Source organism: Panthera leo, chromosome B3 (genome assembly GCF_018350215.1).
Source record: "Panthera leo isolate Ple1 chromosome B3, P.leo_Ple1_pat1.1, whole genome shotgun sequence".
Taxonomy (NCBI): Eukaryota; Metazoa; Chordata; class Mammalia; order Carnivora; family Felidae; genus Panthera; species Panthera leo.
Window position 1 is genome coordinate 81578202 of NC_056684.1, and position 12083 is coordinate 81590284.

The 12083-nt window shown below is 38.3% G+C and overlaps 1 protein-coding gene across 11 annotated transcripts in view; it reads left to right on the plus strand.

Moving 5' to 3' along the window:
* AKAP6 (A-kinase anchoring protein 6) overlaps positions 1-12083 on the plus strand; it is a 554746-nt gene that overhangs the window by 56002 nt on the left and 486661 nt on the right. For 3 of the 11 annotated variants that reach the window (XM_042942938.1, XM_042942950.1, XM_042942946.1), the window contains exons 2-6: positions 153-203; positions 676-759; positions 862-933; positions 6907-7059; positions 11922-12064. The exons of 1 other annotated variant lie outside the window; for it this stretch is intronic. The gene's annotated coding sequence lies outside the window, so the exon portion shown is untranslated. Of the gene's footprint in view, positions 1-152; positions 204-675; positions 760-861; positions 934-6906; positions 7060-8908; positions 9045-11921; positions 12072-12083 lie in introns of all 11 variants that reach the window. 7 more of the 11 variants (XM_042942939.1, XM_042942943.1, XM_042942942.1 and 4 more) reach the window with 7 other exon arrangements.

Here is a 12083-nt window from a genome sequence, read left to right on the forward strand (position 1 = left end):
AGGGATCCTGTGTTGTCCACTGATGTATACCAAGTATCTAGAAGACTGCTCAATAAATGTTTGTTGAGTGGATGAGTATTTATTAGATGTACAAATGGATAATCTTTATAATAATAACATTAAAAAGTAGAATTATTATCCCCATTTTCCAGAAAAAAATGTGAGGCTTGGAATCAATGCTTTGCCTAAGGACACACACTTAGGTGAGTACAGAACCTAGAGAGGAATTCAGGTTCCAAAGCCTACATTCTTTTATAACTTTTTATCTTTCTTTCCTTCCCTTTGCTTCTCCTCTTCTACTTTCCATTTCCCTCACTCTTTTTCTTTCCCATTTTTTCATTCCTCTCTCTCTTCCCTGCCTATTTTTCTCTTCCTCGTTCTCCTATCCCTTTGACTCCCCTTTCTCCCTTTTGCTTTTCCTCTTTTCTTCCATCTCTTTTCTTCTCCTTTTTCCTTCTTCCATCTTTCTTAAAGCACTTATGGAATTTTACTTCTTAGACTCTCATAACATTATTAGGTAAGCAGGGCAGTAATTCCTTATTTGCAGATGAGGAATCTGAGAGACTTTAAATGACTTGGCTGATTTCCCATGGCTAGTTAATGTTTGGGCTTCAACCTAATTGTCTTTCCACCATCCTGGTTAGTGCCTGTCTCACAGCATGCACTGCCTTGCAGGTATCAATGGTTGCTGATGGCAGATGGTGATACGTCTCCTCCAAAAAATTCATTAGCTTCCAACTGAGTGGAGTGAATCCTGAGGTAATTAAGGAGCCAGAGCGGGTGTGGGGGGGGAGACCATGGGGAAGGTGGGACTTGGATTCTCCTCAGATCCCACCATCTGAGTAACATTTACTCATAAAGCTATCTCCTGCAGAAGAGGACTCCAGACTGATTGCAAAACCCACCAATGCATGGCAGCCCTACCCAGCCATTGTAAGTAGTGCCTCAGGATGGAGCCTCTTTTGGGGGTGGGTGTTACTATTTACTTTTTTTCAAAATCACCCCTTGAAGCCCCACATAGGTAAGTGGTGCTGGCTCCTCTATCCTTGGGGCATCGTCTTTTTCTTCACTGTAGCTCATCTCATATTGTATATTAGTGGTATTTTACAGCACATCACTAACACCTCAAAACCTTGACCACACATTGTTGTAGTGCTGACCAACCACAGTGGCTACTGTCTACAATGATGCCACACTTCTTGGGTATTTTAAAACATTAAGCCAAGGGCCAACACACAAACTAAAATAGGCCCTGAGTATTTTAATTTTACATTAGTTAGGAAAAAGGTTTATTTCTTGACCAAATTCCCTACAAGATTTGGATGTCTTTTGTTGTTGTTGTTGTTGTCATTTTCTTTTCTCTCTCTAGCTTTACTGAGGTATTTCTGACAAATAAAATTGTAAGATATTTAAAGTGTACGATGTGATGATTTGATATATGTATACTTTGTGAAATGATTACCTATCACCTCACATAGTTACTTTTTAAACTTTTATTTTATTTGTTTTTGGTGAGAATGCTTAAGATCTACATTCTTAGCAGATTTCAAGTGTACAATACAGAATTAACTATAGGCACTATACTTTACATTAGATCCTGGGAACTTATTCATCTTATAACTGAAAATTTGTACCCTTTGACTAAGTTCTCCCTCCAAGTCCCCAGCAACCACCATTCTACTCTCTGTTTCTAGGAGTTCAATGTTTTTTTTGTGTTTTTCTTTTTTCTTTTCTTTCTTTTTTTTTTTTTTTCAGATTCCACATGTAAGGGATACCATACAGGATTTTTCTTTCTTCATCTGGCTTTTTCTACTCAGCATAACCCCCTAGGTTCATCCATGTTGTCACAAATGGCACTTGTTCCTTCTTTTTTTTATGGCTTAATAACCCTCATTTCTTTATCCATTCATCTGTTGATGGACAGGTTGTTTCTGCATCTTGGCTAACGTGAATAATGTTGCAATGCACTTGAGAATGCAGGCATCTCTCTGAAAGAGAGATTTCACTTCCTTTGGATATATACTCAGAAGTAGAATTCCTGGACCATATGGTAACTCTATTTTAATTTTTTGAGGAACCTCAATACTGCTTTCCACAATGGTACCAGTTTACATTCCCACCAACAGTGTATAAGAGTATAAGCGTTCCTATATATGAAAGACCCACCGCTAATATCATCCTCAGTGAGGAAAAATTGAGAGCTTTCCCCCTAAGGTCAGGAACACAACAGTGATGTCCACTCTTGCCACTGTTATTCAACACAGTATTGGAAGTCTTAGCCTCAGCAGTCAGACAACACAAAGGAAAAAATGCATCAAAATCGGCAAGGAAGAAGTCAGACTTTCACTCTGCAGATGATATGATACTCTATGGAAAACCCAAAAGATTCCACCAAACTGCTAGAACTGATTCATGAATTCAGCAAAGTCGCAGGATATAAAATCAATGCACAGAAATCGATTGCATTCCTATACACCAATAATGAAACAACAGAAAAAGAAATCAAGGAATCAATCCCATTTACAATTTCACCAAAAACCATAAAATACCTAGGAATAAACCTAACCAAAGAGGTGAAAAATCTATACACTGAAAACTATAGAAAGCTTATGAAAGAAATTGAAGAAGACACAAAAAATGGAAAAATATTCCATGCTCCTGGATTGGAAGAACAAATATTGTTAAAATGTTGATACTACCCAAAGCAATCTACATTTTCAATGCAATCCCTATCAAAATAACACCAACATTCTTCACAGAGCTAGAACAAACAATACTAAAATTTGTATGGAGCCAGAAAAGACCCCAAATAGCCAAAGCAATCCTGAAAAAGAAAACCAGTGATGGAGGCATCACAAACTTGGACTTCAAACTGTACTACAAAGCTGTAATCATCAAGACAGTATGGTACTGACACAAAAACAGACAGATCAATGGAATAGAATGGAGACTCAGAAATGGACCCATCAATGTATGGCCAACTAATCTTTGACACAGCAGGAAAGAATATCCAGTGGAATAGAGACAGTCTCTTCAACAAATGGTGCTGGGAAAACTGGATAGTAACATGTAGAAAAATGAACTTGGAACAATTTCTTACACCATACACAATAATAAACTCAAAATGGATGAAAGACCTAAACCTAAGACAGGAAGCCATCAAAATCCTCAAGGAGAAAGCAGGCAAAAACCTCTTTGACCTCGGCTGCAGCAATTTCTTACTCAACACATCTCAGGAGGCAAGGGAAACAAAAGCAAAAATGAACTATTGGAACCTCATCAAATAAAAAGCTTCTGTACAGTGAAGGAAACAATCAGCAAAACTAAAAGGCAACCGATGGAAGGGGAGAAGATATTTGCAAGTGACATATCAGATAAAGGGTTAGTATTCAAAATCTATAAAGAACTTATCAAACTCAACACCCAAAAAACAAATAATCCAGCGAAGAAATGGACAAAATACATTGAATAGACACTTCTCCAAAGAAGACATCCAGAATACAAATCAAAACCACACTCAGATATCACCTCATGCCAGTCAGAGTGGCCAAAATGAACAAATCAGGAGACTATAGATGCTGGTGAGGATGTGGAGAAACGGGAACCCTCTTGCACTGTTGGTGGGAATGCAAACTGGTGCAGCCACTCTGGAAAACAGTGTAGAGGTTCCTCAAAAAATTAAAAATAGACCTACTCTATGACCCAGCAGTAGCACTGCTAGGAATTTACCCAAAGGATACAGGAGTACTGATGCATAGGGGCACTTGTACCCCAATGTTTATAGCAGCACTCTCAACAATAGCAAAATTATGGAAAGAGCCTAAATGTCCATCAACTGATGAATGGATAAAGAAATTGTGGTTTATATACACAATGGAGTACTACATGGCAATGAGAAAGAATGAAATATGGCCCTTTATAGCAACATGGACAGAACTGGAGAGTGTTATGCTAAGTGAAATAAGTCAGGCAGAGAAAGACAGATACCATATGGTTTCACTCTTATGTGGATCCTGAGAAACTTAACAGGAACCCATGGGGGAGGGGAAGGAAAAAAAAAAAGAGAGGTTAGAGTGGGAGAGAGCCAAAGCATAAGAGACTCTTAAAAAATGAGAACAAACTGAGGGCTGACAGGGGGTGGGTGATGGGTATTGAAGAGGGCATCTTTTGGGATGAGCACTGGGTGTTGTATGGAAACCAATTTGACAGGAAAATTCATATATTTAAAAAAAAAACGACATCCAGATGGCTAAAAGACACATGAAAAAAGCCCTCCACATCACTCATCATCAGGGAAATACAAATCAAAACCACAATGAGATACCACCTCACACCAGTCAGAGTGGCTAACATTAATAACTCAGGCAATAACAGATGTTGGTGAGTACACAGAGAAAGGGGAACTGTCTTACACTGCTGGTGGGAATGCAAACTGGTGCTGCCACTCTGGAAAACAGTATGGATGTTCCTCAAAAAATTAAAAATAAAACTACCCTACAATTCACTACTGGTAGTAATTGCACTACTAGGTATTTATCCAAGGGATACCTATGTGCTGTTTTGAAGGGTCACATACACCCCAATGTTTATAGCAGTGTTATCGACAATAGCCAAAATATGGAAGGAACCCAAATGTCCATCGATGGATGAATGGATAAAGAAGATGTGGTACATATATATACAATGGAGTATTACTCAGCAATCAAAAAGAATGAAATTTGCCATTTGCAACTACATGGATGGAACTAGAGGGTATTATGCTAAGTGAAATTAGTCAGAGAAAGACATACCATATGTCTTCACTCATATAAGGAATTTAAAATACAAAACAGATGAACATAAGGAAAGGGAAGCAAAAATAATATAAAAACAAGGAGGGGGACAAAACATAAGAGACTCAAATATAGAGAACAAACAGAGTTGCTGGAGGGGTTGTGGGAGGGGGGATGGGCTAAATGGGTAAGGGACTTAAGGAATCTACTCCTGAAATCATTGTTGCACCGTGTGCTAACTAACTTGGATACAAATTAAAATAATTAATTAATTAAAAAAATAAAAAAACACTTCCTTGAGAAAGAAAGTATAAGGGTTCCTTTTTCTCCATATCCTTACCAACATTTGCTCTCTCATTTTTTTGATAATAGACATCATAACAGGTGTGAAGTGATATCTCATGGTTTTGATTTGTATTTCCCTGATTAATGATGTTGAACATCTTTTTATATTTTGCTATTTGCTATTTGTATATCTTCATTGGGAAAATGTCTCTTCAAGTCCTTTGCTCATTTAAAAATCTGGTTTCTTTTTCTATTGAGAGAATTCTGAGAGTTCCTTATATATTTGGAACGTCATTGGTTATATGGTTTGCAAACATTTTCTCTTTTATTAATTGTTTCCTTTGCTGTGCAGATACATTTTAGTGTGATATAGCCTGCTTGTTTATTTTTGCTTTTGTTGCCTATGTTTTCTGTGTCATATCACGAAGAACCATTGATGGAGCTTTTGGGTGGCTCAGTCAGTTAAGTGTCCAACTTTTGATTTCGGCTCAGGTCATGACCTAGTAGTTTTTGAGATCGAGCCCTGCATCAGGCTCTATGCTGACATTATTGGGATTCTATTTCCTTCTCTCTCTGCCCCTCCCCCAATCACACACACACACACACACACACACACACACACACACACACACACCTTTCTCTCTCTCTCTCTCTCTCTCTGTCTCTCAAAATAAACAAATAAACTTAAAAAAAAATCCTTAACAAGACCAGTATCAAAGAGGTTTTCCCCAATATTTTCTTCTAAGAGTTTTATAGTTTCAGGTCTTATCCTTAAGTCTTTAATCCATTTTGAGTTAATTTTTGTGTAAGATATGGGCCCAGTTTCAGTTTTGTATGTGGGTACTCAGTTTTCCCAGTACCATTTATTGAAGAGGCTAGTTTTCCCCATTTTTTATTCTTAGTGACTTTGTTGAAAATTAGTTGACCATATATTCATGGTTTTATTTCTCTATTCTGTTTAATTGACCTATGCACCTATTTTTATGACAATACCACAATGTTTTCATTACTATATAAGATAGTTTGAAATCAGGAAGTATGATGCCTTTTCTTGCTCTCCTCTTACTGCTGAAGGTTGCTTTAGCCTTTTGTAGTATTTTATGGTTCCATGCAATTTTAGTATGGCTTTTCTATTTCTGTAAATGCATTGGAGTTTTTTTTTTTACATTTTTTAAAATGTTTATTTATTATTGAGAGACAGTGAGAGATAGAGCATGAGCATGGGAGGGGCAGAGAGAGGAGGAGACACAGAATATGAAGTAGGCTCCAGGCTCTGAGCTTTCATCACAGAGCCCTGCATGGGGCTGGAACCCACAAACCGTGAAACCATGACCTGAGCCAAAGTCAGATGCTTAACTGACTGAGCCACCCAGGCGCCTCTAAATGCATTGGAGTTTTGATAGAAATTGAATTATGCCTGCAGATTGCTTTGGGTAAAATGCACATTTTAACAATATTAATGATTCTAATCCATGAATATGGGATGTCTTTCTATTTATTAGTGTCTTCTCCAATTTCTTTCATCAGTGTTTTATAGTTTTCAGTGTATAAATCTCTAGCCTCCTTGGTTAAATTTATTCCTAAGTTTTTTATTCTTTTGTATGCTATTGTAAATGGGATTGTTTTCTACTTTCTTTTTTGGGTACTTTGTTGTTAGTATATAGAAACACAACTGATTTGTGAAGACCTGGATTTTCTTAATCTCTTTGGGATACTGAACAGAAATACAATAGATTGGGTAGTTTATTAACAGCAGACATTTATTTCTCACAGTTGTGCAGTCTGGGAAGTCAAAGATTAAGTGGCTGGTAGATTCAATGTCTGATGAGTACTCACTTCCTCTTCACAGATACCTCTTTGCTTTTGCCATCACATGGTGAAAGGGGGCAAGGGAACTTTCTCTGGCCTCTTTTATAAGGGCACCATCCCATTCAGGAGGGATCCACCTTCAAGAACTAATGACCTCTGAAAGTCTCCACCTCCTAATACCATCACCTCTGGGGTGGGTATTTCAACTTTTGAGTTTTTGGAAGGAACACAAATATTCAGTCCATAGCACTGAGTAAGCACTGTGAACATAGAGCTAGGTCAAGCAATGCTTTTATGACTTGTTTTTTCATGATAATCTCAATATATGTATTTATATATAACCCTTATAAACCCTTATGTGATTTATGTGGTATATGTTCTTTATGTGATGTGTATACTTATGAATATTTTAGATTTACTTTTATGCTTATGTCTCTGTAATCCCTTTCAAAAGAATTCCATGAAGCAATATATTTTGTATTATGGTGAAATGTTTTTATAACAAGTATGTTGATAGAATGTTTATTTCAGCAATAAATTGGTAAATTTAATAATAAAATGATGTTGCCTAGAGTAAAGGGAAAGATTGGTAATGTGTACAAAAACTCATTCCCACCTATGTTTCTGAGTCTATATGTATATGGTGTGTTTATATGCACATACATTCATAGGAAAAGAAATGACTTTTTCTAACTAAAATTATCTTGGAAAACCACATCTTTCTAGAATGTATTATGTTTATGCTGGAAGAATATTTATAAATGAGGGTTAGTTATTATATTAATAATTTTCTCAGTAAGAGGAGGAATCTAGTTTAAAAGGTTGTGGAGGCTAAAAATGCTTTGTTAGTTATAAGACTGAGTTCTAAATAACTTGAAACAGATATCCTGACCACTATCCCCTCTATGTCTGATGGCACATAGTAGGTGTTTGCTTGCTGACTTGCTTTATCATTTTTGGTCAGATCTTCTCAGTAGTACTCTGAAGACTGTTTTCTTGAGTAGACAAGATTCAGACCTATGAAAAAATTAAATTCTAAAATAAGGAAGCTTCAGAAATACAGTGCAGAGTTTAAATAGCTTGTAACCCCCTGCTTCATAAGTTGGTCCCGCCTGTTTCCTTTCCCTGTGTAAAGCAGTGCAACTGTGCTTCCACCAGCACATTAACGCCACTTGGTTTCATGTTAAAGGTTTGTGTTTGGAGTTAAACCTAAGTGAAGCAGTAAACCATACTCTCTATAAAGTCAGGCAAGATAAAATCTTAAATTCAGGAGGGTGGCAGGGAAATGTCTCAACAGGTTGAAACCAGTTTCTATGGACAAAATCACCCCAACGTCTGCTTCAGGCTCCCAATCTACGTGTTCATTCAGGGTCTAATCTACCTTCCCTGGGGTTTTTGAGGCTTTTTGGCCTTTATTGATGGGAATTTTCCCGGGGAAAGGACATAGGAATGGGGCTCAGCCTGACAGGGGTGTGAGGTCACTGTCATCAATCCAGGAATGTCCAGGAGAAAAGATAATGCCTTGCATTTTTCTTGTGGGAGAAATCTTGCCAATTCAGGCCCTGATCCTGACACTGTTAGGGTCTCATTGCTGAGGCTCAACACTTCAGAACCCAACCTTTTCTTTCCTTCCCAAGGAGGCTACATGCTAATGGTGCCCAGTTGCACCTTACACAATGTCTCTAATGGCTTTCTGGATCAGTTAGGTCTCTGTTTACTGTGATTGAAATCCTAAAACATACTGGCTGATGCAGAAAAATGGACCTTTTGGCTCTTATAACCTACAGAGCCAGAGTAGGGCTGATTTCTGGCTCAAGCAGTCTCTCCAGCTCAACTCAACTCTGCTGTGCTCTTTCTTTCATTGGCTTTATTCCTAGACAGGTTCTTCATTCATGAATGCAAAATGGGTGAGCAGCTTCAAATTTGACATCCTTTCACTTTTAGAACCAGGAGCCAACAATGATTTTCATTAAAATGTGTCATTGCATCTCATTGGCTTCAGTGGGGCCCCATACCCATCTCTAACTAATTAATGTCTGTAGGTCAGGGGAATGTAACAAACTGGCTGGCTTAAGACTGAGTCGCATGCTCCATTCCTTTAATTGGATTCCTGCCCAAAGCATATAACCTAGGATGTTGGAAGACGTGATGTCTGGAAATAATAAATCCAAACTTCAGGTAACCACACTAATAACTGAGCTTTTATATCATTATTATGGCTGAAAGTTCTATTGTGACCACCAGTGATTAATAATTTTCAGACAAGAATTTTTGCTTTATATGGATATCTAAAGAACGTAGAGAGATGCTGAGCATTCAACAATAAGAGTCACTAATGTCCACTATAGTTTGGTATTCAAGTATTTTTGGTTTCCAGATATCCTCAGAAAGTATATAAAATATACTGATTGAAGGGGCATCCATAGGCAGCCTGGGTGTGTGGTCATAAAAGCATGTGGTTGAAGTGTTTGAATGCTTGAACATTTTATGAATGAAGGTCAATTTTGAAGCCAGAATTGGGCATTTTTGTTAGAAGATTAGCTAAACACTTTATCCTTTTGTGAAAGAATTTGACCTTTGGTTAAGCTCTGTTCTCCTGGAAACCTGAAAATGATAAAATGTCAGTAATATTTTTAGGCAACAATGCTATGGGGAAAAATGGCCCTTTGTTAGTAAAAATTACTACTGGAAAGTAGGAGAATTTCTCTGCTTTGGTCTCAACTGTGCTCTCTAAGAGGAGCTGTTTGTCCATTCTGCCTATGGCCCTAGCTTTGGGGGAATCTCTAAGTGGTCCCCTCCCTACCATCCATTATGTTATCTGGCTACATCTGCAGTGAGTGATGAGGGGCAAGCCCTTCTTAGTCTGGATTGAGATAACTATAAATTCTGAGAGGAAGCCATAGGTTGGATATTTTCTGAGTTCAGTGATTCGTATAACTGGGCATAACTTTTGTGGGAACCCTGGAAATTATGTCTATGAAATTGTTACAAAGATATGGGCTTCTATGAGGAATAATGCTTTTAAGGCTGGGTGCTCTTAAACTTGCCTATGTTCTGCTCATTGCTCTTGAGCTGTCACCTAGGGGCCAGGTAAAATAGCTCCTGGATACTGTGTGGGTTGCTGAACTGTTTGCTGCAAGACTCCTGCAGAAGAATAATGCCTGATGCTGCCTTGCTGGCAAACTCTCTGAGCAGACTGGTTGGCTATGATAGTCTTGTGTGTCTGAATGTTCACTTGGGCTCAAGAAGACCCATTGGTGGTATTGCAGACACATATGTAAAATGTAGCCCGAAACAAGGCTCAGATTCCTGATATCATGATGTGGCAGATAACTATATATTATGCCTGTTTCCTTTTCTTCCTGGGTACAAAGCTAGATTGTATTTCCCAGTCTCCTACAGTATGTGTGGCTATTTGACCAAATTTTAACCAATGGAATGTGGATGGAAGTGTAGAAAAGTACTTCCAGATCTGGCCCATAAAAACCCTCCCTGTGCCATCTCCATCTGCCCAATGACTGCCAAGGACTCTAAGGTTCTAGAGGAGGGCAAAATCTCAAGATAGAGTCCCTGAATCACCATATAGAAGGTCACCTGCAATCAGAACATCCATTTAGACTTCCAGTGAACAAGAAACACACCATTGTTATATTTATCCAGGGTATTTTGGAGGCTCACCTATGAAATCAGCTAGTACTTCCCCCAGCTAACAGTTGCTAACTAACATCTACTAGGCCTCAGATTCAGACATTTTAACATAATACACTAAGGGATGCAGGCTTGTCACATTTCCAGGAATAACTTCAGGGTTTTTTAAACCTTTAAAATGCAAACAGAAGATGTATGTTTACATCGTGAGCTGTTGATTTGGAAATAATACTCATTTACTCCTGATATGGTAAGAATTTGGGACACAACTCCTAATTGTAAGTAGGGGAAAATGGCCAGGAGGAAACATTTGTATAAATGTTGCTCTGTCTATAATAACACCACCAATTTCTGCCTTGCCAGTTCAGAATGGCAGAGAAAGGCTGCAAGTAGACTGTTGTACTAGAGATGAGAGAAGTTTCTACAGCCTTTTCTACAGCCTCCAGACTGAAACAGGGACTCAAGGGGATTCTAGCCCATTGTTGTTTACAGTCCTGTTTCCTGCCTAGACTGTGGATGGACAGCCAGTGGAAAATTAGTCCATGGAAAAAGGATTCTATGGTCAAATAAATTAGGGAAATACTACATAGTATATTCTCCCCATGAGGGATCTCAATGCATATAAGCAAATTAAAGACTCTGAGAAGCTCTGTAATAAGGAATCCTGTTTTTAACTCTGTAAGTTTTTAGTAAGTAACAGTATATTATAATTTTATTATATGTTATTATATTTTATTAAATTATTTAATTTATATTTTTTAAATTGTTATAATTTTATTTATAATTAGATAATACATGTATAATAAACTACCCCCAAATCTGTTCAATACAGTAAAGGTTTATTTCTCACTCATTGAAGTTCCATGTGAGTCAGGGGGTGATTGGGAGAGCATGGCTATACCCCAGGTCATTGGGGCCAGAGACTCAGGCTCCATTCACAGTGTGGGGCTGTTATCTTCTAGGGCTTCAGAATTTTCCACTAGATTCTTTGCATCCAGCTAGCAGAGAGGGAAGTATGGGAAAGGTACACATGCTCCTAACTAACTTTAGAGATGTTTCTTTTTAGTTCCACTCACATTCCATTGGTGGGAACCAATTCTAAGGTCCACCTACAGGTAAGGGCACTGGGAATGTACCTGGAGGAAGAGGAGACACATGGATAGTGGTGAGCAGTCTGAGTAGCTGTCACAAGTTGTCCTGCTGATCCCTAAATATTGTTTTCTCCTTTTTGCCCTATGACAAGCATATTCAAACCCCGCAGAAGCTACCTAAATTCCCATCTAGTCATGACATTCAGCTGAAAATCCAGGAGTTTTTAGTGATACAGAGTTGTCTCTGTCAGAGGCAAAAAGGAAGACACATAGTGGTCCCTAACCCCAACGTTCTGAAATCCTTCTCATCATTCAGGTCTGAAGCTTCCTGCCTCATTTCACTGATCTGGCCTTGATTCTCCTCTGCAGAAGAAATTCATTTATTCTTTGTTGTCCATGGCCCTGGCTCTGCACCCTGAAAGGATCTCCTGTCCATTATCTTCCTTGACCTCATCTGAAGTGAGTGGTAAGGAGTAAG